At 39.6% G+C, this 27,780-nt stretch overlaps 2 protein-coding genes across 33 annotated transcripts in view; one reads left to right on the top strand and one right to left on the bottom strand.

The window, feature by feature from the left end:
- The window catches only part of LOC147571616 (uncharacterized), a 624,145-nt gene that overhangs the window by 451,515 nt on the left and 144,850 nt on the right, over nucleotides 1–27,780 (top strand). The gene's annotated exons all lie outside the window — the stretch shown is intronic.
- LOC147571620 (uncharacterized) overlaps nucleotides 1–27,780 on the bottom strand; it is a 382,686-nt gene that overhangs the window by 172,214 nt on the left and 182,692 nt on the right. The gene's annotated exons all lie outside the window — the stretch shown is intronic.

The following is a 27,780-nucleotide window of genomic DNA, read 5'->3' on the forward strand; positions in this document are numbered from 1 at the left end:
GTTATCCTCCCTTGCTTACACGTGGCTCCCTCAGTCCTAAAGTCTGTGGCTCCCACAGCCACCTGGCTCAGTGTCCAGCTCCCCATCCCAAACACCTGGACCGATTCAGCTTGGGTCAGGGGTCACAATTGTTCCAGTCAGCTGTGGCCCAGGGGATGGAAGCTGGATGGTGCCTCATGTCCCCTTCTCTGCCATGACCGTGGACTAGGTAGGTTTTTTAAAGAAGAATGGTGATCGGGAGAGAGTGTTAATTTCTAGTGGAATCTCCTATGAGGCTTTGATTTTCTCCTATTCTACCATTTAGTATATAATATTGTAATTGGCAGTGAACTTCTTGGCATCTAGGAGAAATTTCAGGATCATCTTATATCCCCATATATTCCCAGAATTTACCGGAGTGCATGTCACCAAGAAGGGACTCAATAAATAATTAATGAATTACGATTGACCAGAAATATCACTGCAGATTTATAGGAGCACATGATTCCATTAATTTTTAGAAGTTTTAAATCAATTTTATTAAAGCATCATTTACACACAGTAAAATACACTCATTTTAAGTGGACAGTTTAATGAGTTTGACAAATGTATGCACCAGAGTAAACATGTGCCAATAAAGATATGGAACATTTCCATCACCCTGGAAGTCCCTTCTCACAGACTCTGGTAGCACTTCCCCAAAGTACTTGGAGAACAGCAGCAGCTGCATCTGCTGGGACCTTGCTAGAAATGCGCATTCTTGGGCCCTACCCTGACCCACAGGATCAGAAACTCTGAGTGGAGCCCAGAAATCTGTGTTTTAGAGGTGATGCTGATGAATGCTTAAGTTGGAAAACCATTGTTCTAGGTCATCTGGGGTTTCTTAACAATAGGCAGCTGGGGCGGAGCCAGATGCAGGATAGTAGCACCTGAGGGTCTACCCTGGGATGAAAGGAGACCCCATCGTGGCAGGAGCCCATAAAGTGGTGCCCGTCACTGTGTGGGGCCCGCAGGACGGATGTGAAAGCAAACAGTTGGAGTCTGGAGGACAGGCTCTTTTTGCAGCATGATTCTGGAAGACCGCAGTGTCACTGTAGATGTATAGGAGCACATTACCCCATTACACGGGGCCTTTGATAGCTTTGGGCTCCTTACGCAGTGAGGCCTTTGAAATGACATTATCATATGATGAGATTTGATATTTGGGCAGTTTTCCCCGCTTTGGAAGGATTCAGGTCAAATCTCTACTTTGCTCATGCTACTTTGATTTAAAATTTTTATTTCCTCTGTTCAACTCTTCCTTTGCCTTTATGAGGTTCATTTTAGAAATTTATGTGTGTGACTTTGTACTCTTTTTTCCACAAGGTTGTGAACGAATCAACCCCAGTCTAGCTGGGCCACTCATCATGGAGGGAGAGTAGAATGAAGAGAGTGTGTTTATATGTACTGTATGCTACTTCAGAAAACCTGAAATATGCACCTACAGTTTCCAGCTTCAGGAATGATGCTGTCTGATGTCCAGACTTGGTTTCTAAAGAGATTTTTGAAGGACAGGAGGAATGGAAGTATGTGGGTTCCTAGGAGCGGAGCAAAGAGATGTTAGGAAAGGTTATTCAAAACTTGAACATAAAGCAGAAGGATTACTATTTGTATTTTCAACATGATCTGAAAGCACTGTCCAGTCAAGCCCACCCAGGGGTCAACCCAGCTCTCTAGGGGAAGGAATTTTGACTCACAATGAGAGCCCAGATTCTGTAAAATTAAATGCCACCTTGTAGGAAACTGATGAGAGCCAAATATGTTCCCTTTAGGAGAGATTCTGTCAATTTCCTATTGCTGCTAACAAATTACCACAAATTGAGTGCCATAACACGACACAAATTTACTGTCTTACAATTCTGGGGGTCAGGAGTCCTAAATGGGTTTCACTGGGCCAAAATCAAGATTTGGCCAGGCTACATGGGTTTTTTGTTTGTTTGTTTGTTTTTTTTTTTGTTTTTTTTTTTTAGAGGTTCTAGGGAAGAATCCATTCCCTTCTGTTTTTCAGCTTCTAGAAGCTGCCTACCTTTGTTGGCTCTCAGCACCTTTCTCCATCTTCAAAGCCAGCAGTGTAATGTCTTCCAGTCTCTCTAACTCTGATCTCTTGCCTTCCTCTTTGTCTTATAAGGATCCCCATGATTACATTATAGCCCACCTGGACAATCCTGGATAATCTGGCCATTGCAAGAGCCTTAAATTAATCATACCTGCAAAGCTCTCCCTTTTGCCCTAAAAGGTAACATATTCACAGGGTCCAAGGATTAGGACACGGACATTTTAAAGGGGCCATTATGCTGCTTAACTATAAAAATGCAAGTGATTTCATTCATGAAAGAAGTTAACTAACCCCAAAAGTTATGGTTTAATTATAGTTTTGGAAAATCATACTTGACCACAATGAAGGGGAGGGGTATAGCAAAGTGACGCAAGAGCCAATTGAAAGAACTCCCAGGGGCCAAAGCTGGGACAATTTGAGCAACAAAATAAATAAAGTAGTATTGGATTATAACCCAAAGTGGAAAATATCCATGAAGCAGTGGTGTAACCAATATGGCTGAATAAGATAGCCCTGGCTGGTAACCTTCTCTCAATAATAGCAATTTAGAATTCATCCACAGACAAAAGCGCCTTTGAGGTAGCTGTAGGAAATAGCACCACACACCAGGTAACCTGGGAAGGAGTCTTGCCCTCCCGTGTGCCGCGTCATAGCCAGTCAGACCTCAGTTCCAGCTGTGGACCCTACATCAGCCTGTGTTCATCCAGCTTCTCTTGGCTGTGTCCTGGAACCTCTGGAAAACACTGCCTTTGACAGTCACCCACGGATGAGAGAGCCTTGTGGAAGTCCAGGTTTTCAGCCCAGAGCTTCTAGAACCCCACTACCACAAAAAATGTGAGTGTGGACACTTTGTAAAGGGTAAGAGGAACAGTTTGTCTTTACCTGCATCACCCTGCCCCAAGGCAGCACAGCTCAGTGCCAAGCAAGACCTTCTCAGCCTGTGATTTCTTCCTCTGTAGAAGTGAGACTATGTCAGGGACCACCACCTTCCCCGGCTGTGTCGGATGTTGCCAAGGAGACCCGTTTTGCTCTCACTTTCCAGTGTACTGATTCATGAACTGCATGATGGGGGGTAGGATGAAGATGGGAGAGCAGCAGATGATAGGACTGTTAGAGGGCGTTAAAGGGATGTGGATCCTACCAACTGTGTCACAGATTCCATCAAGAAACCCACCCACAAGCCCTTGGGACACCTCTCTTCTGCCCCCCACCAGCCCAAGCACCCCCACCACTGCATACCTCATCCACACACATTGCTACTGTGGCCAGCTCTCTGTGTGCACTCCTGACAGTGATGGGAGTGAGTTTTGGCAGTTGGCTACTGAGCTTTTGTAGAAAGCGGTCTTCAATCTGTGGGCCAGGAAGAGACCACAAATTTGGGAAAGCAAAAGGGAGTATGTTGGCAGGCCGTCTGGTGCACTGCCAGACTGAGAGAAGGCTTACAAGCTTAAGAATTCTGCCACAAGAGGGAGCAAGAAGTGTGAAATAGGTGTATCCATAGAAGCCTCAGACCCCCTAGCAGAAATGATGGAAGGTATTTCTCTTCCAAAGTCAGTTGGTAAAGACTGGAGAAGGTGACTGATACTACAAATGGGGAGACAAAGGAAAACTGACAAAAGATTGAAATAACTAAAATCAAGAATGAAAAAAGGACATTACAACTGATACCACAAAAATACAAAGATCATAAGACACTATTATAAACAATTATATGCCAACAAATTGTATAACCTAGAAGAAATGGATAAATTCCTAGAATCATGAGGAAATAGAAAATCTCAACAGACTGGTAATAATGAGTAAGGAGATTGTATTACTAATCAGAAACCTCCCAACAAAGAGAAGCCCAGGACAAGACGGTGTCCCTGGTGATGTCTTCCAAACATTTAAAGAGAAATTAATGCCTATCCTTAAAATCTTTCAAAACTTCTAAAAAATCAAAGAGGAGGGAACACTGCTGAGCTCATTTTACAAGGCCAGCATTACCTGATACTAAAGCCAAATAAGGACAATACAAGAAAAGAAAACTACAGGCCTATATCTCTGGTGAATATAGCTGTAAAAATTCTTGACAAAATATGAGCAAACTGAATTCAATAGCACATTAAGAGAATCATGCACCATGATCAGGTGGGATTTATCCCTGGCATGCAAGGATGGTTCAATATACACAAATCATAAATATGATACACTACATTAATAGAATAAAAGACAAAAATCATATGATCCTCTCAATAGATACAGCAAAAGCATTTGAAAAAATACAGCATTCTTTCATGATAAAAACTCTGAATAAATAGGATATAGAAGAAACATACCTCAACATAATAAAGACTATGTATGACAAGCCCACAGCTAACATCATACTCAATGGTGAAAGGTTGAAAGCTTTTCCTCTAAGATCAGGAGCAAGATAAGGGTGCCCTCTCTTACCACTTATTCAATACAGTACTAAAAGTTCTAGCTAGAGCAATCAGGCACGAAAAAGAAATAAAAAGCATCCATATCTGAAAGGAAGAAATAAAATTGTCTCTGTTTGCAGATTATATGATCTTCTATATAGAAAATCTTAAAGACTCCACCAAAGAACTGTTAAAACTAATTAACAAATTCAGTGAGGTGCAGAATACAATGTCAACATATAGAAGTCAATTGTATTTCCATACACTAAAAACAAAATATCTGAAAAATAAATTAAGAAAATAATTCCATTCACAGTAGCATCAAAACAAATAAAATACTTTGGAATAAATTTAACCAAGGTAATGAGAGAACTGTACAGAAAAAAACTGTAAGACTTGGATGAAAAAAATTTGAAGGCATAAATAAATGGAAGGATATCCTGTGTTCATGGACTGGAAGAAATAATATTGCCCAAATGTCCAAAGTACCCAAAGCCATCTATAGATTCAGTGCAGGATTCAGTGAAGTCTATTTCAAAATTCCAATGGCATTTTTCATAGAATTAGAAAAAAATATCCTAAAATTTTTATGGAACCAGAAAAAAGATTCAAATATCCAAAGCAATCCTGAGAATGAGGAACAAATCTGGAGATATCTCAATTCTTGATTTCAAATGATAATAAAAAGCTATAGTAATCAAAATAGTATGGTACTGTCATAAAAACAGACAAACAGATCAGTGGACAAAATCAAGAGCCCAGAAATAAACCCCCACTTATATGGTCAACTAATATTTGACACAGAACCAAGAGTATTCAATGAAGAAGGGATAGTCTCTTTAATAAATGGTGCTGGGAAAACTAGATTATCCACATGTGGAAGAATGAAATTAGACCCCTATCTTACACCACTCACAAAAATTACCTTAAAAAGAAGTAAAGACTCAAGCATAAGTCCTAATACCATAAAACTCTTAGAAGAAAACATGCAGAAAAAAACTCTTTGACATTGGTCTTGACAATATTTTTTGGCTATAGCATCAAAAGTACAAGCAATGAAAGCAAAAATAAACAAGTGGGTCCATGTCAAACAAAACAGCTGCTGCACAGCACATGAAAAAAACAAAATGAAAAGGCAACACATGGAATGAGTGAAAGTATTTGCAAATCATATATCTGATTAATGGTTTCACGTCTAAAATATGTAAGAAACCTTTACAAGTTAGCAAAACCAATGAAAAAAAAATACCCACACTGATCCATTTAAAAAATGACAGAGGACCTGAATAGACATTTTTCCAAGAGAAGACATAAAAATGATCTTGAAAGGACCTACAGGTACATGAAAAGATGCCCAACATCACTAATCATCAGGGAAATGTAAATCAAAGCCACAATAGAGACATCACCTCATACCTATCATAATAGCTATTATCAAAAAGATGAGATAAGTTTTGGTGAAGATGTGGAGAAAGGAAAATCCTTGTGCATAGTTGGGTAGGAATGTGAGTTGGTACAGCTGCTATGAAAAATAGCATGGAAGTTCCTCAGGAAATTAAAAATAGTACTACTATATGATCCAACAATCCCACTTCTGGGTGTATATCCAAAGGACATGAAATCAGGATCTCGAAGAGATAGTTGTACTTCTTTGTTCATTGCAGCATTATTCACAAAAGCCAAGATACGGAAACAACTTAGCTGTCCAATGACAGATGAGTGAATAAAGAAGATGTGGGGTATATATACAATGGAATATTATTCAGCTATAAGAAAGAAGACATAGCTGCCACTGTGACAATAAGCATAGATCCTGAGAGCATTGTGCTGGGTGAGATAAGTCAGACACATAAAGACAAATACTGTATGATATCACTTATATGTGGCATCTAAAACAGCCAGAATTACAGAAACAGTACAGTAGGGGGGTGGGTGGAAATGGGATGATGTTTGCCAAAGGGTGCAAACGTACAATTATAAGTTCTGAGGATTTAATGTACAGTGTGGTGACTGTAGTCAGCAATACTGTCTTATATACATGAAACTTCTGAAGAGGGTAAATCTTAAGTTTTTAACCACAAAAAAGAAATGGTAATTACATGAGGTGATGGAGATATTAATAACCCTACTGTGGCTATTATTTCACAATATATAAATGTATCAAGTCACTTTATCATACACTTTAAACGTAGACAATGTTACATGTCAATTATATCTCAATAAAGCTGGAAAAAATAAAAATAAAATACCCATGAGTCTATACTGATAGCAATAAGTGACTAAGTAAGATGGACCAATATCCCTTGCAAAGAAATTACAAATAATTCATGTAGATACTCTACCCTCAAGTGTAACTTCCCACTCCTTGAAGTGTTGGCTGCATGTAGTGACTTCCTTCCTAAGAGTACAGTGTGGAAAGGGGAGGAAGAGAATAACTACATGGAACAACATGGCAAGACTACTTCAGCTGGCTGATCAAAGTCAACATCAATAGTGATTTTTTTTATTGTTTGTACCCTTGGTATATTGTGATAATGATGACACTTTGTGTCATTGGTCTTCCTTCCAAAACACATAACTATAGTCTAATCATAAGAAAACCACAAGATAAACCCCAAGTGAGGGACATTCTACAAAATGCCTCATCATTACTCCTTAAAGCTGTCAAGGTCGCCAAAAATTAAGAAAGTCTGGGAAATTGTCATAGCCAAAAGGAGCCTTAGGAGACATGAAAACTAAATGGAAAGTGGTATCCTGGATGGAAAACTAGAATAGAAACAGTATGGAGGTTCCTCAGAATTTTTAAAATAGAATTAATTACCGTGTGATCCAATAATTCTACTATTGAGTATTTATTCAAAGAATACAAAAACCCTAGTTTGAAAAGATATATGCATCCCTATGTATATTGTAGCATTATTTACAATAGCCAAATTATGCCAGGCACCCAAGTGCCCATTGATAGATGAATGGATAAAGAAGAAGGGGTATATATACAATGAAATACAATTCGGCTGTAAAAAAGAAGGAAATCTTGCCATTTGTAACAACACGGATACATCTAGAGGCGGTAATCCTAAATGAGATAAGTCAGCCAGAGTAAAACAAATGCCATGTGATTCCACTCATATGTAAGATTTAAGAAACAAAACAGATGAACAAAGAAAAAAGAGACAAACCAAAAAACGGACTTTTAACTGTAGAGAACCAACTGGTGATTACTAGAAGGGGGAGGATGGATTAAATAGATAAAGGTAATTAAGAGTACACTGATCATGAGCACCGAATCATGTAGAAAATTGGTGAGTCACTAAATTGTACACCTGAAACTAAATATAACTATTTTATAACTAAAATAACATAGTATGTTAACTATACTGGAATTAAAATTCTAAAGTTTTTACTTTTGATGAAATATATTTTATCCTTTTTTTTTTTTTTCGTTGCTGTGCTCAAATGTCATACCTAAGGAACCATGGCTCAATTCAAGGTCATAAAGATATACCACTAAGTTTCATAATTTTAGCTCCTACCTTTAGATCTTTCATCCATTTTGAGTTAATTTTTGTATTTAGCATGAGATAATAGTACAAGTTTATGTTTTTGACATGTTAATATCCTATTTTCTCGGAGTCATTTGTGGAAAGGACAGTTCTTTCTCCATTGAAAATCCCTTGTCAAAGATCAATTGACTATAGATACATGGGTTTATTTCAATTCCACTGATACATATGTGTGTCCTCAATTCCAATACCACATAGTCTTGATTACTGTAGCTTTGTAATAAGTTTTGAAATTGGGAAGTGTGAGCCCTTCAAATTTGTTCTTCTTTTTCAAGATTTTTTTTGAGCTGTTCTGTGTCTCTTACCTTTCTGTATCAACACAGCCTTAGCTTCTGTAAAAAGGGAATTGTCTCCCAGTCCATGAACATGAGATGCCATTCCATTTATATAGGTCTTTGTTTTCAACAATGTGTTGTAGCTTTCAGAGTACAGATCTTTCCCTTTGTTTGCTAACTTCATTTCTTAAGTGTTTTATTCTTTTTGATGCTATTATAAATGAAATTATTTTCTTAATTCAATTTTTGGATTATTCATTAGTAATGAATAGGAACCTACCTGATTTTTACATGTTGATCTTCTTGTATTCTGCAGTCACTCTAAAATTTATTTATTGGCTCTAATAGGTTTTATTTTGATTCGTAAGGATTTTTTATATACAAGATCATGTCACGTACAAATAGAGGGAGTTTTACCTTTTCCTTTTCAATCTGGATGCTTTTTTATTTTTGCTTAGTTTCCTTACTTGGTTAGAACTTCCAACACAGCATCGAATAGAAGGGATCAGAGCAGACATTCTTGTCTTGTTTCCGATCTCAGCAGGGATTGTTTACTTTTTTTGTCCACAGTATCTAGCAGAATACTTCTTAGCCTTTTTGGGATCATGCATCCTTTGAAGGATCTGATCAAAGTTATGGTGCCAGTTCTAAGAAAACCACAAGCATAATAAGTACATAATATTTCACTTATAATTTAAGAGACTTCATAGCCTTAGCACAGTGCCAAGAGTGTAGTAGAAATTTTGTGAAAATATGTCAAATAGCTGAATTCATGTGGTATTTTAATAATAATGAGGCAAACATACCACCTTTATACTTTTACAGTACTTCGATATTCTCTATTCCTGTTGATCCTCACTGTGATTCTATGGTTTGATTGCTGAGATACTGGTAACGCCATTTATGAGAGATTAAACATAGACCCTGAGTAGTCAATAAATTAGTGATGGAACTAAGACCACCAGCACTCCATCAGAGCACTGTTTTTATAAAACCTATAGAATATATACTCATTCTGTTTTACCTCTCTCTTTCTAGCAGCTTCTCTTTGAGATGATATTTAGATTGGGCAGGAGTATAAAATAATTATAATGATAGCTAATAATTTTAGAGTGCTGTTATGTGTTCATTATTATTATTATTACCCTCAGTTTTACAAATGAGTCTGAAAAAAAGATCCCACAGCCCCTGTATTTCCCTGAAATGTATTTATATTGAAAAATAAATTGATGCTCAAAGAGTCACTTGCCCAAGGTCACACAGCTAATAAGATCTGTAGTCAGGATTCAAACTCTAGCTGCCTGATTCAAGAGCTGCCAATAAGCTTGAAGCCTGTCCTGTTATTTCTGTCATGTATTTAATTTTTAAATACTGCGGGCTTTGGGAATCGGAAAAATTTGTGTTCATTCCCTAGCTCTGTTACTTATGAGCTGCTGTGTGACCTTGGATGGTCTACACAAACATGATTGTCTTAAGTTTCCTCATCTGTAAAATGAACATAGCAGTTACCTCAGTGGATTGTGGTGAGGAAGATAAAATGTGATAATGAATGTCAAGTTCATAGCATGATGCTTGGTGTTCAGTTAAGGGCAGCCCCTTCCTACGATGGACACATCCCACTCCTCCTAGGAATAGGTAAACACTTTAGCATAGTGAGAGCCCTTTTGTGATTGGACCCCTCTGCAGTGATATTTCTCAGCACGTCCCGTCTCACTGTAAACTCTTACCATGTTGAACTGTTTTAAGTTCTGCAAAATGCATCATGTATTCTCTTGCTTCCAGACATTTGTCAGGAATGCCTTGGCCTGGCAAATCCTGCTTTTCTCTCGTGTCATAGCTGAGACAGCCCTTCCAAAAAACATTCCCAGACTATTCCCCTTTTGCATGTCTGGGATGAGCAATACTCTTGTTTGATTCCATTGCCCTTGCACTTTGCTGAAGCTCATTTCTTGCACTAAGTTGTAATTATCTGTCTCCACAATAGAATGTAAGCTCCCCAAGACTGTGTCATATTCCCTATTGTATCCCTGGTGCCTGGCACCATGTCTAACTTGGAGTGGGCACACAGTGAATAAATAAGGAATGAATGAAGAGAGTGTCACTGTGCCCCACTAGCTGTCCCTATGTACCTGTTCTCCCTTTTGTCCATTTTTTGTAGTTAAGCTGTTAAAACTTTAATTTTACGCATACACCACACACACACACACACACACACGACTACAAATAAAGTGGAGAATCCTGAAAGAGATTGGTCAATAAATAATTGGGTAAGGGGCGCCTGGGTGGCGCAGTCGGTTAAGCATCCGACTTCAGCTCAGGTCACGATCTCGTGGTCCGCGAGTTCGAGCCCCGCGTCGGGCTCTGGGCTGATGGCTCGGAGCCTGGAGCCTGCTTCCGATTCTGTGTCTCCCTCTCTCTCTGCCCCTCCCCCGTTCATGCTCTGTCTCTCTCTGTCTCAAAAATAAATAAACGTTAAAAAAAATTAAAAAATAAATAAATAATTGGGTAAGATTAATGTCAGTATTCTAGTTGTGCTATTATACTATGATTTGCTCCCCTCCTTTTATAGCTTAAAACACTGTGGTAAAAAACACATAACATAAAAGTTACCATCTTAAACACTCTTAAGCGTATATAGTTCAGTAGTGTTATGTGTACTCACATTGTTGTGCATCCCATCTCCAGCACTTTTCATCTTGCAAAGCTGAAACTTTATACCCATTAAACATCTCCCCTTGCCTCTCTTCTGCCAGCCCCTGGCTACTTTCTTCTCCCTCCCATTCTACTTTCTGCTCTATGAGTGTGACTGCCCTAGGGATCTCAAGTAAGTGGAATCGTATGGTCTTTGTCTTTTTGTGATTGGCTTATTTTACTTCACGTAATGTCCTGAAGGTTCATGCATGTGGTAGCATATCACAGTATTCCTTTACTTTGAAAGGCTCAGTAATACTGCACTGTATGTATATACTACATTTTGTATATTTATTCTTCTGTTGATGCTCAGTAGGGTTGCTTCAACCTCGTGGCTACTGTGAATAGCGCTGCTGTGAACGCGGGTATGAAAATATGCCTTCAAGACCCTACTTTCAATTATTTAGGACGTATATCCAGAAGTGGGATTGCTGCATCATGTATGGTAGTTTTATTTTAACTGTTTTGAGGAACCAACATACTGTTTTCCACAGAAGTTTCACTTTTACAATTGCACCAGCAGGGCACAAGGCTTCCAGTTTTTCTACATCCTCATCAACACTATTCTTTTGTTTGTTTTTATAGTAGCCATTCTAGTGGATATGAAGTAATACTTCATTGTAGTTTTGATTTGCATTATTCTGATGATTAATGATGTTGAGAAGCATCTTTTCATGTTTGTTGGCCATTTGTATATTATCTTGGAGAAACGTCTATTTAAGTCCTTTGCCCATTTTTAAATCAGGTTATTAGATTTTTTGTCATTGAGTTGTAGGAAGTCGTTGTATATTCTAGACATTAACCCCTTACAAGGTGTATAATTTGTACGCATTTTTTCCTATTCCATAGCTTTCCTTTCCACTCTGTAGATTGTGTCCTTTGATGGGCAGAAGTTTTTAAGTTTTAAGTAGTCTCATCTGCCTATTTTTGCTTTTGTTGCCTGTGCTTTGATGTCATATTCGTTGTCAAGTCAAATGTCATGAAGCTTTTCCCATATGTTTTTATCTAGTCTTTAGTTTAGGATTTTATATGTAGGTCTTTAATCCATTTTAAGCCTTTCTTTCTTTCTTTCTTTCTTTCTTTCTTTCTTTCTTTCTTTCTTTCTTTCTTTGTTTCTTTCTTGTATTTGATGTAAGATAATGGTCCAACTTCATTTTTTTTCATGTGGATATCCAGTTTTCCTAACACCATTTGCTGACAAGACTATCCTTTCCCTATCGAGTGGTCTTGTCATCCTTGTTAAAGATTGTTTGACCATATATGCAAAGGTTATTTCTGAGCTCTCTATTCTATTCCATTGGCCTTTATGTCTGGTATTCCAGTACCACACTATTTTGATTACTATAGCTTTATACTATATCTTAAAATCAGCAAGGAGCATTCTCTAACTTTGTTCTTATTTTTCAAAATTGTTTTGGTTATTTGGAGTCCCTTCAGATTTTATAGGAGTTTTAGGATGGATTTTTTTTATTTATTCAAAAAATTTTATTGGGATTTTGATATGGATTGTATTGACTCTGTAAATTGGTTTGGGTAATGCTGACATCTTAACAATATTAAGTTTCCCAATCCATGAATACAGAATGTGTTTCCATTCATTTGTATTTTCTTTTATTTCTTCCAGCAGTGTTTTGTAGTTTTCAATGTACAAGTCTTTCACCTCTTGGTTAAATTTATTCCTATGGGTTTTTTATGTTATTGTAAATATAACTGTGTTCTGAATTTCTTTTTTGGATTATTCATTGCTAGTGTATAGAAATGCAGTTGATTTTTGTGTGTTGATTTGTATATTTTTATACACAGAGAGTTTCTGTGTATGTGTGTGTGTAATCTTTAGCTTGTTCTGGATACAAGATCATGTCATTTGTGAACAAAGATAATTTTACTTCATCCTTTCCATTTCAGATGCCTTTTAATTCTTTTTCTTGCCTAATTGCTTTAACTAGGACTTCCAATACTATGTTAACTAGAAGTGGCAAGAATAAGCATCTCTGTTTTATTCCTGATCTCAGAGAGGAAATGTTTTTGTCTTTTATCATTGAGTATGATGTTAGCTGTGAGCTTTTCATATATGGTTTTATTATGTTGAGGTAATTTACTTCTGTTCCTGGTTTGAATGTTTTTATCATGAAAAAGGGTGTTGAACCTTGTCAAATGATTTTTCTGCATTGATTGAGATGATCAAGTAGTTTTTGTCCTTCACTCTGTTAATGTGATGTATTATATTGATTGCCTTTTTATATTGAACAATTCTTGCATTCCAGGAATGAATCCTACTTGTTCATGGTGGAGTAATTCTTTTAATGTGCTACTGAATTTGGTTTGTTAGTATTTTGTCGAGATTTTTGCATTAGTATTCATCAGGAATATTGGCCCATAGTTTTCTTTTCTTGTAACATCTTTGTTTTCCTTTGGTGTCAGGGTAATAGTGGCCTCACTGAATGAATTTGGAAATGTTCCCTCCTCTTCAGTTTTTTGGAAGAGTTTGGGGGAAGATTGGTGTTAATTCTTATTTAAATGTTTGGCAGTATTCTCTACATTGAAGCCATCTGGTCCTGGGCTCTTCTTTTTGGGAGATTTTTGATTACTAATTAATTCTTCTTACTATTTATTGGTCTGTTCAGATTTTCTATTTCTTCATGATTCAGTCTTGGTAGGTTGTGTATTTCTAGGATTCATCTATTTCTTATAGGTCATCCAGTTTGTTGGCATATAATTGTTCATAGTAATCTCTTATAATCCTTTCTATTTCTGTGGCATTGGTTGTAATGTCTCCTCTTGCATTTCTGATTTTAGTTATTTGAGTCTTATCCCTTTTTTTTTCTTAGTGTTACTAAAAGTTTGTCAATTTTGTTGATCTTTTAAAAAAACTAGCTCTTAGTTTCATTGATTTTTTCCTATTGTTTTTTTATTTAGTTATATCTGCTGTAGTCTTTATTTGTTCCCCTTCTTTGCTTTAATTTTGGGTTTAATTTGTTCTTTTTCTATTCCTTGAGATATAAAGTTAGGTTGTTGTTTTGAAATATTTCTTCATTTGTAAATATGTCTTTACAAATACATACTCTCTTAGCACTGCCTTCAGTGCATCCCGGAAGTTTGGTACGTTGAGTTTTTGTTTTTATATGTCTCAAGGTTTTTTTTTTTTTTTTAGTTTATTTTGAAGGGGGAGGGACAGAGAGGGGGAGAGAAAGAGAATCCCAACCAGGCTCCACACTCAGCGCAGAGCCTGACACAGGGCTCAATATCATGAACCTGTGAGACCATGACCCGAGCTGAAGTCAAGAGTTGGACGCTCAACCGACTGAGCCATTCAGGCAACCCCTCAAGGTATTTTCTTAACTTCCCTTTTGATTTCTTCTTTGACCCATTGTTTAACTTTTGTTCTTTTAATAATAGAACACTCCTCCAAGTTTTATATGTATGTGGGTTTCCAACTAGAGACTAATTTCCCCAGCCTACTTTGTAGGCAGCTGTGTCCATTCTCCAAATTTGGGCCTATAGGATGCTCTGTTTTTTCCTCCCTCCATTCCCAATGATGAGAATTGGGGAAATTGCAACATCTGGAGCTGCCATGTTGGAAACCATTGTGAAAGATGGCAGCACCAACCCACCATCATGCGTCCCAGTGTGATCCAACAGAAAAGAACTCTTTAGACTCTTAAATACAGAGAACAAACTTAGGGTTGATGGGGGTGGAGGAGAGGGAAAAGTGGGTGATGGGCATTGAGGAGGGCACTTGTTGGGTTGAGCACTGGGTGTTGTATGGAAGCCAATTTGACAATAAATTATATTAAAAAAAAAAAAAAAAGAACAGAGCTCTTTACCTGCCTTAGACAACCTGCTTCTGTGTAGACCGTTATATAAAAGAGAAACACATGTTTGTCTCAATTAAATTGTATTTTGTAGTCTTTTGTGATAGCACCTTGGCCTGTACCATATTAATGCTTTAACTTTACCAAAAGTGTTACAATAACCTGAGGAATTATGCAGAGTTGGCTTTGTTCTTTGTTGGCCTTCCTTAGTAAGACATTAAAACTAAATGAGTAAATAAATTCTTATGAAAAATTAAATGGGGCCCTGACCTACACAGCGTATTTCTTCTTAACTCTAGCACCATATTGACCTCACTATGGAGAGCAGGAATGGATATTTTTATTTTTCTCTCTTTTTCTGGTCCTTGTCCACTTCTGTACCTTCTTCTTCTTCTCATTCTCTCTCTCTCTGCTTTCTATTCTAGGCAAAGCACCTAATGTTCTTTTCTTCCTCTCTTCTTTTCTTTCCATCTGGACACACTCTTTCCTGTAACTGGAGGACCTTTGCACATGCTCATACATATCTGGAGTGCTCTTCTCTTCCTCTTGGCTTCAGTGCATTCTACTTACAGTCATATCTCGGTTAGCACCTCCTGCAGAAGTCTTCCCTGACTTCTGAAAATTGGCGTGTTCCTCTCTCATATGCTGTATTAGTTCAGATCCTCTGAGAAGCAGATGTCAAAAAGCGATTAGATGTGCCAGGGATTTTTTAGGGGAGGAGGCAGGAGGAGCTGGAGAAGCAGAAACAGATGGAGAGAGCCTTCAGACGGTGATGCAGGTCGGCTTCTGTGAAAGATGAAGGAGAAGTGGGAAGGGTCTCAAACTCTGCACAGCTCCAAGAACACTTCAGGGAGGCCAATAGAGTGTCCTCAAGCACAAGCTGCCTATTGGAGGCACAGAATTCGCCCACCACGCTCAGCCATTGGCCAAAGGATCTGGAGGAGCAGCAGCCAGGACTGTCAGTGAGCTACGCTCCCTGCAGTCAGAGATGCACGCGGTGCATTGTCATGGCCACTATATATGGTCTCTGAGTGCCCTGCCTGTGGTTACACAGGCTTGTGTGACCGACCATACATGCACATTCTCCCTGCACTATCCACTCCATGAGGTAAAGGACTGTGTGTGTTTTGCGTGATACCCCCAGGGCCTAGCGAGTGTCAGGCGCATTTTAGAGACAAAAGCCACTAGCACACTTTTAAAAATTAATTTAAAATTCTTTTAAATTTTAAAAAGACTTTAATTCAGTCTTAAAATTTTCTTCGACCTGGTTTAAAGGGGAAAGTGCCCTGGGGGAAATAATATCAAAATACATATAATCTGTAATTATGGCGGTATAACTCTGAGAGCATGAGCCTGAAAATCTCTATTCGATGAAATTTAATGAAATAAATGGCCTTATGGCAGTTGATCAGGTCAAGTGGTAGAAAGAGCTAATCCCAAGCAAATCTTAAACCTGAAAATTTATTCATTGTTCTTGGAAAGATGGTGTGTGTTCTGAGATATCTTTATGAGTTTAATAAAATACTCTATTTATAAATGATTCCACATGTAAATAAATGCTTTATTGGTCTACATGAGAAAAAGAAGGTCAGATTTATTGGTCAACTATAAAAATGTAGATGATTCTCCCAGGCTCACTGCTTTGAAGTTAGGCAAAGAGCAAATGTCAGCAAAGGGCAGGCATGAAATCTGGGCACTATGACAGTTATGCATGAACATTCTTGATTTCCCCTATATTTTAACAGTTAGTATAAATGTGGGTGGCCTGGAAAGTGCTTTACTTATAGTATAATGTGTGGGAGTGTAGGGCCCCATGTGGCATCACCACGTGTGAGCCTGCCTGCTGTGGTCATCAACACCTTTGGCTTTCCTGCTGCACCTTTGAGCTCACTAGTCCTGTAGTCCTGGATATGTAAATTTAGACCTATAATTTACAAGTGTGCCCATGGTGCTGGGCTTATCTCCTCAGAGGATGCATGAAATCAAGTGTTTGAGAGTAGAATCCAGTTTTGCCCTTGATTTATGGTTTCAGATACATCTGAACTTCCTCTAAATTTCTTCACCCTAAATGGAAACTGCTTTACTGTTTTATCTGATGCTAAAAGTAATATTAAAGCAATTCAGGATCAAGGGGGAGAATAAAGTGAAACAACTGTAACTCCACCACCAGGGGAGAAACTGCTTAACATTTTGTATAGAGACTTCTGGACTGACTTCATGTCTTTCTTTCTTTTTCTTTTCTTTGTCTTTTTTAGTTTATTTTATTTTGAGAGAGAGAGAGAGAGAGAGAGAATGTGTGCTTGCACATGAGCAGGGGAGGGGCAGAGTGACAGAGAGAGAGAGAGAGAGAGAGAGAGAGAGAGAGAGAGAGAATCGCAAGCACGCCCCATACTGTTAGCACAGAGCCTGATACAGGGCTTGATCCCACGACCGTGAGATTATGACCTGAGCCAAAATTCAGAGTCGGATGCTCAACTGACTACGCCACACACATGCCCCTGAACTGACTCCATTTCTGATCCTCATTTGGCCATGGCTTCTGATACTGTCCTTCTACGTTATGATATGATCTATCTCATTTTTTAGGAATTCTAATCTAATAACAAAAATATGATCAGTGTACTGCATGCTTTATGGAGATTGTGTAATTTAATCCCTCAACCACTCCTTGCAGTATGTAAAATTATTCTACTCTTTTTATACAGTGGAAATGGAGAACTTGGGAGGTATTAATATTAGCTAAGAAAAACACTGACATTCTAACCTGGCCAAGTTCTCTCTGATTGGAGAGGTAAGAAGTCCTTTATTTTACATCTCCGGGCTGTATTTTATGGATTATTACAGGCTATTTGTAAATTCTTCTGGAACAAAACATGAGGTAAATCCCATACAAACATACATATTTGAAGCGATTCAGGGACCTTGCTATGTGAATAAATACATGGTCTGACCTTCTGTTTTCCTGGAAGAAACCGTTTTGTCAAGGAACTGCTCTCCTAATTTATCTGACTTGTAATTTCAGGGTTTCATAAAGCAAAGGCCCAAGCGTAATTACTCTGAGTGCCCCCATTTAAGCCGTCATGTTTTTTTTACAAACTCTGATGCTTGGCGACCTAACCTAGCATGTCCGTAATGTCTTGTGTGTCTGCTTAGTTACTCACAGGCTTTCTAGGTAGGCCTTCACTGTTTTATGGCTGTTAAATATTCCCAGCTACATTTTAGTGCTCTTGGTCTTTTAAATGGGACATAAATCCTATGTTTCATGTATGAGTGCTTCCAGTCTGAATACCCACCTCTGTATCGCAGTCTCAGATTCTACCTTAGGATTCTTGAGTGAGTGGCTGAAGTCATTATTGAGGCAAGAGCTATTACTTGAAGAGTTGGCAGACTTACATTCTTCTACCTTGCAAGCAGCCAACGATGTGCTTTCTTTCATACACACTTGTGTATTTATCAAATTGAGAGGGAGAGGATCTCATCTATTGCCTCAAGTATTTTGAGGATTGAGTCAAGAGTTACAAAATTGAAATGCTGTTAAGGGCCAACCAGGCGGATTGCATAAGTGTACAATCAAAGCTCAGTAGAAGCAATGGGGAAGGAGGGGGCCTGGAGCAAGCTGGAGAACTATGCTCACTTGAATTATTTTTTTAAAAAATATTATGTTGGCCAAACAACACACACAAAAAGCTGCGTTTAGACCATGACGGGCTGCCATTTGAAAATTTCTAAGCACTGTAATGGAAGATTAGTACACGATAGGGAAACATTTTAAGGTCTTAGAAGTTTGACCACTGTGTCCAAGTGGATCTCTTTCTCTTTTTATCCTATTTTCCAGTAGTCACTCTGTTCCCTTTTGTAGTACTTGTAACAGTCTCTGTAATTAGTTTTTGTTGTGCATTTACTTGTTTATAACCTGTCTCTGTCTCTCTATCTCCCTCCCTCCCTTCCTCTTAACTTTTAAGCTTCACGAAGGCAGGGACCGTGTGTATCTTGCTCATGGTTGTAATTAGCAACACTAGCCACGGACAGGCACATAACCGGTCCTCATAAAAATTATTGAGGGGATAAGGCAAAGAGTGTGATGCATCTTATCATCATGCGACATATCTTATTCACCTTGGTACCCCCAGCACTTAGTACCATCGTAGTGATGCAGTAGGTATTTGTTGAATGAAATTGTCGGTGATCTTGGTTCACCACAGATGGTTAGCCACAGCAAAGTGGTTTACATTGGGTGGGGCCAAGGTTTAGAAATAGATGTGGTCACTAGGCTGAGGATGCATGGGCACTAGACCCAGCCCTGTAAGGAAATTCAGTAAGACAGAAAATAACCAGTTTTATGGATACTAATCAGGCATGACTGGTAATCTGAACAAGCTGTGCACATCAGGGATGCCTAGTGATGGATAAAAATAGGAAAGCAAGGAACGATCTGTGTTCCCACGTAGAGGTGTGCAGTCTTGCCACAAGTAAGCCAACAGATGATAGAACTAAATCCATAGTAGCTGAAGGCTCAGTTCCTATGGTGGTAAAAAGGGAATGAGGAGAGAAAGGCCCAACTGAGATTAAGGCGCTAAGAAACCCTCTAGGCATCCAAAGCAGGTTTAGGATTTTAAATTTCCAGAAATGGTTGCAAGGTATAGACTCAGCCTCACCATTCATGCAGAACAATCTCTGAACCCCAGGTCAAGCTCACAGCAGCAGTAGTGTTGGTTGGTGTTGAGTTGCCTAATAAATTCACCCCCACTGAGGATGCCATTTTGCCAGTAACTGAGGGGCTAAGATCAGCACCCTTGGCCGTAGGGAGAAGAGCCCCCAGTACCACCTTTCGTCCTGAGTGTCCCGTGATCCTAGAATGTTTAGTTTCCAGAAACGGAGAACCCATATGGGTTAATGCTTTCACATGATAGAGCAATAAAGACTTTGGTTGTAAATAACAGAAAGATCATTCAAAGTACCTTAAGGGGAAAGAGGAATCTACTGGTTCGCACAAACACACCGTGTAAAGGCAGGAGCAGAGCCAGTCCTAGGGTTTCTGCTTTCTCTGCCTGTACTGCTGTCTGTGTGGCTTCAGTCTCCTCTGTTGTAGGTGGGCTTTCCCTATAGAGATCAGTGTAGCCTTGATGGTCAAGAGCATGAACTTGGGTAGTCCCACAGTCCAGGTATGCCCCTCATCTGTGCCCTTGACCTTAGACAAACTCTTTACTTGTAAAATGTGCATACTTAATAGCACCTATCATAGGTTATTGCAAGTGTGAAATAGGTAAACAAATGTAAAACCCTTAGCATAATGCCTGGTACCTAGAAGGTACTCTGTTGTAATTGGTGAGCAGCAACTCTGGCTCATAACATAACAGCTCTGATGCCAGAGGGGAGAAAATGATTTGGTACACCAGTTCTGCTTAAAGACCACTTCTCTAGGAAGACCTGTCATTAGTTCAGCCCTTGACAGAGATACTGTCCATGTGAGGGGAGGCAACTTCTATCAAAAGGTGGGAAATTGAGAGATGAGGCAGAGATGCCTCTATCTACAAAAATTTGCAAATCCCGTTCCATACAGTTGGTGCTAGGAAGTGGCTGCCCAGCCATGGACTGTGTTTCCTAGCACTTATCCCCCCTACGTGGGGGTGGGGAGGTGGGAGGACATACCTGTGACTGGTCCTTGCTCGTGTCGGGTGAGTAGAAATGCTGTATAAAAGCCAAGGCTCTGAAGAATTGCTTGGGTTTTCTCTGGGATTTCTTTAGGATGTAGTTAATGATGAGGACATTGGTTCTCGATCCTCATTACACATTGGAATCACCTGGTAATCTTTTTTTTTAAGTATGAAATTTATTGTCAAATTGGTTTCCATACAACACCCAGTGCTCATCCCAACAGGTGCCCTCCTCAATACCCATCACCCACCCCCCCTTCCCTCCCACCCCCCCATCAACCCTCAATTTGTCCTCAGTTTTTAAGAGTCTCTTATGTTTGGCTCCCTCCCTCTCTAACCTTTATTATTTCCCTTCCCCTCCCCCATGGTCTTCTGTTAAGTTTCTCAGGATCCACATAAGAGTGAAAACATGTGGTATCTGTCTTTCTCTGTATGACTTATTTCACTTAGCATAACACTCTCCAGTTCCATCCATGTTGCTACAAAAGGCCATATTTCATTCTTTCTCATTGCCACGTAGTATTCCACTGTGTATATAAACCACAATTTCATCAGTCCATCAGTTGATGGACATTTAGGCTCTTTCCGTAATTTGGCTATTGTTGAGAGTGCTGCTATAAACATTGGGGTACAAGTGCCCCTATGCATCAGCACTCCTGTCTCCCTTGGGTCAATTCCTAGCAGTGCTATTGCTGGGTCATAGGGTAGGTCTATTTTTAACTTTTTGAGGAACCTCCACACTGTTTTCCAGAGAGGCTGTACCAGTTTGCATTCCCACCAACAGCGCAAGAGGGTTCCCGTTTCTCCACATCCTCGCCAGCACCTATAGTCTCCTGATTTGTTCATTTCAGCCACTCTGACTGGCGTGAGGTGGTATCTGAGTGTGGTTTTGATTTGCATTTCCCTGATGAGGAGCAACGTTGAGCATCTTTTCATGTGCCTGTTGGCCATCCGGATGTCTTCTTTAGAGAAATGTCTATTCATGTTTTCTGCCCATTTCTTCACTGGATTATTTGTTTTTCGGGTGTGGAGTTTGGTGAGCTCTTTATAGATTTTGGATACCAGCCCTTTGTCTGATATGTCATTTGCCAATCTTTTCCCATTCCGTTGGTTGGCTTTTAGTTTTGTTGATTGTTTCCTTTGCAGTGCGGAAGCTTTTTATCTTCATGAGGTCCCAATAGTTCTTTTTTGCTTTTAATTCCCTTGCCTTTGGGGGAATCACCTGGTAATCTTAACAAAACTAATTACAGGCCTAGTTTTAGACCATTGGTTCCTAACTAGGGGACCTTTTTGCCCTCCCACCCACAAGTGAGCATTTGGTAGTCTGAGGACATTTTTGGTTGTCGCAACTTGGGTTAAGGAGTTCCTGGAATCTAGTAAGTCAAGGCCAGGGATGCTGCTGAACATTCTACAATGCACAAGACATCCTCTCCTAACAAAGCTTTGTCTGGTTCAAATTTTGTCAAGGTTAAGAAAACCCTTTCCTAGCGGTTGGAGAGCCACAGGCTAAGAGGCCAGATTCAGGCTGAGTGCCAGAATTACTGCAGCAAAGGGGAGCTGCCTGTCAATCTGGAACACCCACTGTGGAGAGTTACCTTAATGAAGAATAGAGCTTTCTTGTCTTAAACCATCAACCATTGAAACTTGGGGTCTCTTGGCGACAGTAGCTAGTGTTGCTGTAAATAACAAAAGAGGAGAAATGTGCTAAAGACATTGTAATTATTTAGTCTATGCAATGGACAGATATCATATTACTGTCTGCTCAGGTAGAAATATTAAATTGTGGACCACTGTTTTGCTTAAAATTTACCGGTAATTCACAGCACAGATTTCCCTAATTGAAATCTCCCAGATTAGTATGCAGTGATTTTTTGTGGCATGGTAATGGAATACGAGTATTTGCTTCGTATCCCGGATGGCAGATATTTGGGTCTGACCTTTCTAAGTAGGTTAGGTTAGGTTTCAGCTCAAAATTTGTTTTATTTAGTATTTCCTCTGTTTTAGTCAGTAAATGTTAAGTTAATCTTTCACATCATCTTATTCGTTATTGTTTGTAATGAAGACAAGTTGGATTTGTGAGGCAAGAGAAGAAAAATTGTTACAGATGGCAGCTTTAGTAAATATTGTAAAAATGCCAATCTCTTGAATCTGTTTGACTATGCAAGTCACTGTGAATGTTTTGAAATCAGATAATATTGACACTCCTCAGGGATTTTGTTATTTCAGGAAATTTAGAAAAAAAGAGGCAATACTACTCTCAATGTGAGGGGCTTCACTGGGGCCCATATCTGCTCTAGGAGTGACCCAGGGATAGATAATAAAACACTGAACCCTCTGGCCATGTTGACTGATTGGTACCCAAGTTGGTCCAATTAGGGCCAATCTTGGGACCTGTTCAGGATCTGTCAGAAGAGGACATGTTTCTTTTTGTTGTTTTGGAGCTCTAAGGCTATCAGCCGTGAGCCGCGGGCAGCTTGCTTACTTAAGGATGAAGCCAGCACAAAGAAAAGCATAGGTAAAGATGAGGAAAATGAGAGGGGGTAGAGAGGACAGATAGATTAGGTTCTAAGGACATCATTTCATTTGAGTGTCTGGGCCAGGGTATCAAACCCCACCTCTAAGTCAATGGCACTTTCACTAACCCAAGCCAGTAAGTCTCCCTTTTTGCTTAAGCCAATTTGGGTTGAGTTTTTCTGTTGTTTATTTCTATCTACTTTCAAGTAGCATGGGTGGGATGTGTTAATTATATCTGACCCTTAGGAGCTTCCATCTTCATTTGTTTTGGTAAATTATATTATTACTACTGATTATTGGGCTCCTTTCCCAGTAATGAACTTGCTCCTCAGTTATTTCCATGAAACTGGCATTGCCTATCTTGTGAAAGGAGAATACTTCTCTAACTCATTGATGTCAAGTCTGGCCATGCCACTTGCTTTGGTTAGTAGGATGTGGGAAGAAATGACGGGTGTCATGTCCATGCAGAAGACTTAAGGGCTGTCACAAGGGTTTGCCATTCCCCCCCCCTTTTTTTTCTCTGCCAAGTGGCCATCAAATCCCAGGATGATACCTAGAACAGAGAAGATATTTGGAGCAGAGCCTGAGCTGACCCATGGCAGACAAGTAACATGAACAGGAAATACATTTATTTTATTGTAAACCACTGATATTTTGGATTTGTTGTTACTGAAACATAACCTAATAAAAGCTGACTAACATACTTACTATTTTTAAATGCTTGCCAAAGTTTATAACTGAATAAAAATCTAGAGCACCTATAATGTTGTCATTTATATCCTGCAGGTTATGAAAAAAGAATTTGGGATGACTCTCTCTCTCTCTCTCTCTCTCTCTCTCTCTCTCTCTCTCTCTCTGTGTGTGTGTGTGTGTGTGTGTGTGTGTGTGTCTCCTTTTGGTGTTCATAGCCCTATTATATGCAGTGGTAATCAAGAACATGGGCTTTAGCTCTGTGATTTAATAACTGGTAAGTTCTTGGGCACCTGGCTGGCTCAGTTGGAAGAGTGTGTGACTCTTGATCTCAGGGTTGTGAGTTCAAGGCCCACAATGCATGTAGAGATTACTTAAATAAATAACACATAAAAAAAGCTAGTAAGATCCTGAACTATTCTGAGACTAAATGTCCACCTTATAATAATAATATCTTCTCATAGGATTTTTGCACATACAGAGCTAAACACAGTGCGGAGTACGTAGTAAAACACTGAGTAAATAGTAACTCTTATTCTCATCATTCATTATAGAAGACAGGGCCCCCAATGAATGCTTTTTTTCTAAGCTTATTTATTTATTTTGAGAGAGAGAGAGAGAGAGAAAGCAAGCTGGGGAGGGGCAAAGAGGAGAGAGAGAATCCCAAGCAGGATTTGCACTGTCAGCACAGAGCCCAAAACAGGGCTTGAACTCACGAACCAGGAGATCATGACCTGAGTCAAAATCAAGAGCCAGAGGCTTAACCTGCTGAGCCACCCAGGCGCTTCTTTTTGATGATTCCTTTGGGTGGGGTCCAAGGTAAACTTATTAACCAGTATTAAACACCACTCCTTAACAGATGGCATTCTGGGGAGGCCCCCAAGACATTACTTTGAAACTTGGAGCCATGCCATTCTAGGAAATCTTAAGTGGGGAGAATGCTTTAGAGAACGTTGGATGGGTGTTGAGGTAATATCCTGTGAAGTGGGATAGCCATTTATCCCCTGAATGTCTTTGTGCTCTGAATTTAAATGAAACAACTGCAGAGTTGGTCCTTAAATGAGAACTGAGGACACCAGAATCTTCATTTACTAGTGGTATTTGGCAACTTTGTTTTGCTAGAGTGTAAAGATTACGTTGGTTGAACTCCTTTAATGTTCTTGTAAAAGAGGATGAGGAGTTTTATGACAGCAGTAATTCTTAGGGCAAATATCTCTGGGTAATGAAGAGTAGGTCTTTTGAGTGATTTGGTTGAAGTGTGTGTGTGTGTTTGACATAGAAAGTTCCAGAACATGAGACCTTATGAGGAAAGGAGAAACTGAGCTTAGGACCTATTTAGGAATTGTGGCTAGTTCCAGTGTCAGAGTAAATTTATTTAATTACTTAGTTAATTAATTAATTAATTATTTCAGCAAATATTGCTCTCTCTGTGTTCAGGTATTGAGTCAGAGGCTAAGAATATAGAGACTCACTCATTCTGTTATTCATCAGCAAATACTTATGGAGCACCTGCAATGGTGCCAGGCACTGTGCCTGACACTTGGGGATACAATAGCAAGCGAGGTCAGGCAGTATCTGCGACCTCATGGAACTTAAAGTCTAAGAAGTAACAGAGGTGATGAAGTCATCACATAAATGTGAAGTCAGGTGAGGATAATCACCTGAAGGAAAGGAAAGTGAGAAGAACTGTGAAGATGTTTATCAAAGGGCATGCCATCCTGTCTGATGGTGTCAGAGATATGATATGGCCAGATTTGTGTTTCAAGTGAGTAGTCTGGTTTCAATGTCCAAATGGAGATGTGACAATGAAGGCAGAGAACCGGTTAGGGGGCCGCCGCAGAGGTCCCCAGCAAGAACTGTGGATGGCCCAGACCAGGGAGGTGATCATGGAGACAGAAGTGGACTGATATCAGAAACCTTCAGGAGGTCAACTGCATTGAACTTGGTGAAGAATTGAATGAGAAAGAAGAGGGAAGCGAGGTCGAGAGTAACGTCTGGGGTTTAAACTTCCCTCCCTGGCCTCTAGAACCTGATAAATGCACCATGAAAAACAATATGAAGTATATGCCCCAGCATAAGCAAAATTAGGGCAGAGTTAAATGGGGTGTGATAAAATGTCTCTGGCAGCCTCGTGTTTCAAGATTAGAGTATAATGTGTTTGTTGCATAGTCCATGGCCAAAGTCAACACAAGCACCCGGATTGTAATGTACCACTTGAGGATGCAATTTGAATATTCCAGCCCCGGGTCTAACTGTGAAGTCAAGCTGTTGTGTGGTCCTGTAATATTCTCCATCCCATCCCACCCCTGAAAAAGCTCTGTGCTCTTTTCTTGTCAGAGCTGTTTGCAAAGCCTGAGGGATGTCACATAACAGCATGCTCTTCAAGGAATTAGCTTTGCAATTTAATGAAGAGAAACTTTTATGACTTCAGCTGGCTCAGTGTTTATAGTTTCTCAGACTATACTATAGTTAAAGCTTGGTTATAAAAGCATACACTAGACTCATGTAAGTTATATAACTTATAACTCTACAATATATAACTTGTAACTCTTGTAAGAGTTAAAAGAGTAAACACTAGGCACTTGTTAGTATCACTTGTGAATTAGAAAACAGACTTAACAAATATTAACTAACTTGTTTATGGACTCTTGGGGACTCATTATTGTTCAATGCTTATATTTGTACCCACAACTTGTTCCTTTGACAAATATTTATTGAGTATTTACTGAATGCTATGACTGTTTCAAGTAAACAATATAATAAATTTCTGGTCCTCACAGGGCTTATGCTCTATTTGGGAAGATAACAAAGCAAAAACAACTAATATAGTATATATACATATTTATAACATGAAGAATAAAACAGGGTGAGGAATGTGGTAAGGCACATTAGAAAAGCTGCTTGTTCAAGAAGTCCTTTGTGAAGGGAAGATATTTGAGCTGAGACAGGATTGATGACAAAGGATTTGGGGGGCAGAAAGCATTTGGGGTGGGGGAAACAGCAAGTGCAAATGCCCCGAGGCAGGAAACGGCTTGGCACACTTTACAACAGGAAAGAGAAAGCCATGTGGCTGGAGTGTCTGAGCCTAGGAAAGAGGAGTCTCCTTGGGGGCAAGAGATTAGAGGCTCTTTAGAGCCCCAGTGAAGAGCTTGGATTTTATTCTAAGTGCAACGGACGCCACTGGAGGGTTTTAAAGCAGAAAAGTCACGTGATCTGAGTAGGCGTTAAGAAGATCCTTCTAGTTCCTGAGTGGCAGGTGAGTAAGGTAGGTACCCCAGAGTAGAAGGAAAGTCTGGTCATTTGGGCCCTCATTTTAGAAGAGAGATAACAGAGAAATGGGTGAATTTTCTATATGTCTTGGATGTGAGCTGACAGGGCTTGCTGGTGAACTACATACAGGAGATTAAAAAAAACAAACAAAGAAACAAGGGCAACTTCTGGGTTTTTGATCAAAGCGATTAAATCATGAAGCCCTATACTGAGGATTCAACCCAGACCTCCTTAACATTCCAGCAATCTCTTTTGAAAGGCAAATATCTAATTGCCTGTTCTGGTGAGGAATTCTTCCTTTTGAAGTGTTATCTTATTATTCTATCTCCAGGAAGCAGGAAGAAAGAGAGATTGATATTTATAGGGTGCATTCAAATTCAGGTTTGCCTGCCCCAGATGTCTGCTCCAAGCCTTCTGACTAGGTTAGTAATAGCTGTGGAGCACTCCCTCTGCCACTGATAGGGTCTGCCTTAGTGTCCAATTCCTTAGCTCTAAAGGGAGACAAAGAGGTTGACGGTTTTGGCCTGACTGGCCTTCTTGCGGCCCAGTGCTGACTTTCGTTTGCCGTCTACTTCCTGGATCTGGTGTCATGACTTGCCCAAGAAGACTTTGCATACATGCTTGGTAGCATGTGTTGACAGATTGGCTTCCAGAAGGGAATCTGGACTGTGTTCAGGGGCGTCTGACAGTCCCTAGAGCCCAGAGAATGACAGTCTGGCCCCTTTGTCTGTCTCCTTGCTTTCTGCAGTCAGAGGCCAGGCCCCAGCGCTCAGTGCTGCGGTGGAGCTGGGTCACCACTGTGGTTTGGACAGAGAGCGAGGTGGGGCGAGCTGTC

This window comes from Puma concolor, unplaced genomic scaffold (genome assembly GCF_028749965.1).
Source record: "Puma concolor isolate L17-30 unplaced genomic scaffold, mPumCon1.1.hap2 unalloc_scaffold_14, whole genome shotgun sequence".
Taxonomy (NCBI): domain Eukaryota; kingdom Metazoa; phylum Chordata; class Mammalia; order Carnivora; family Felidae; genus Puma; species Puma concolor.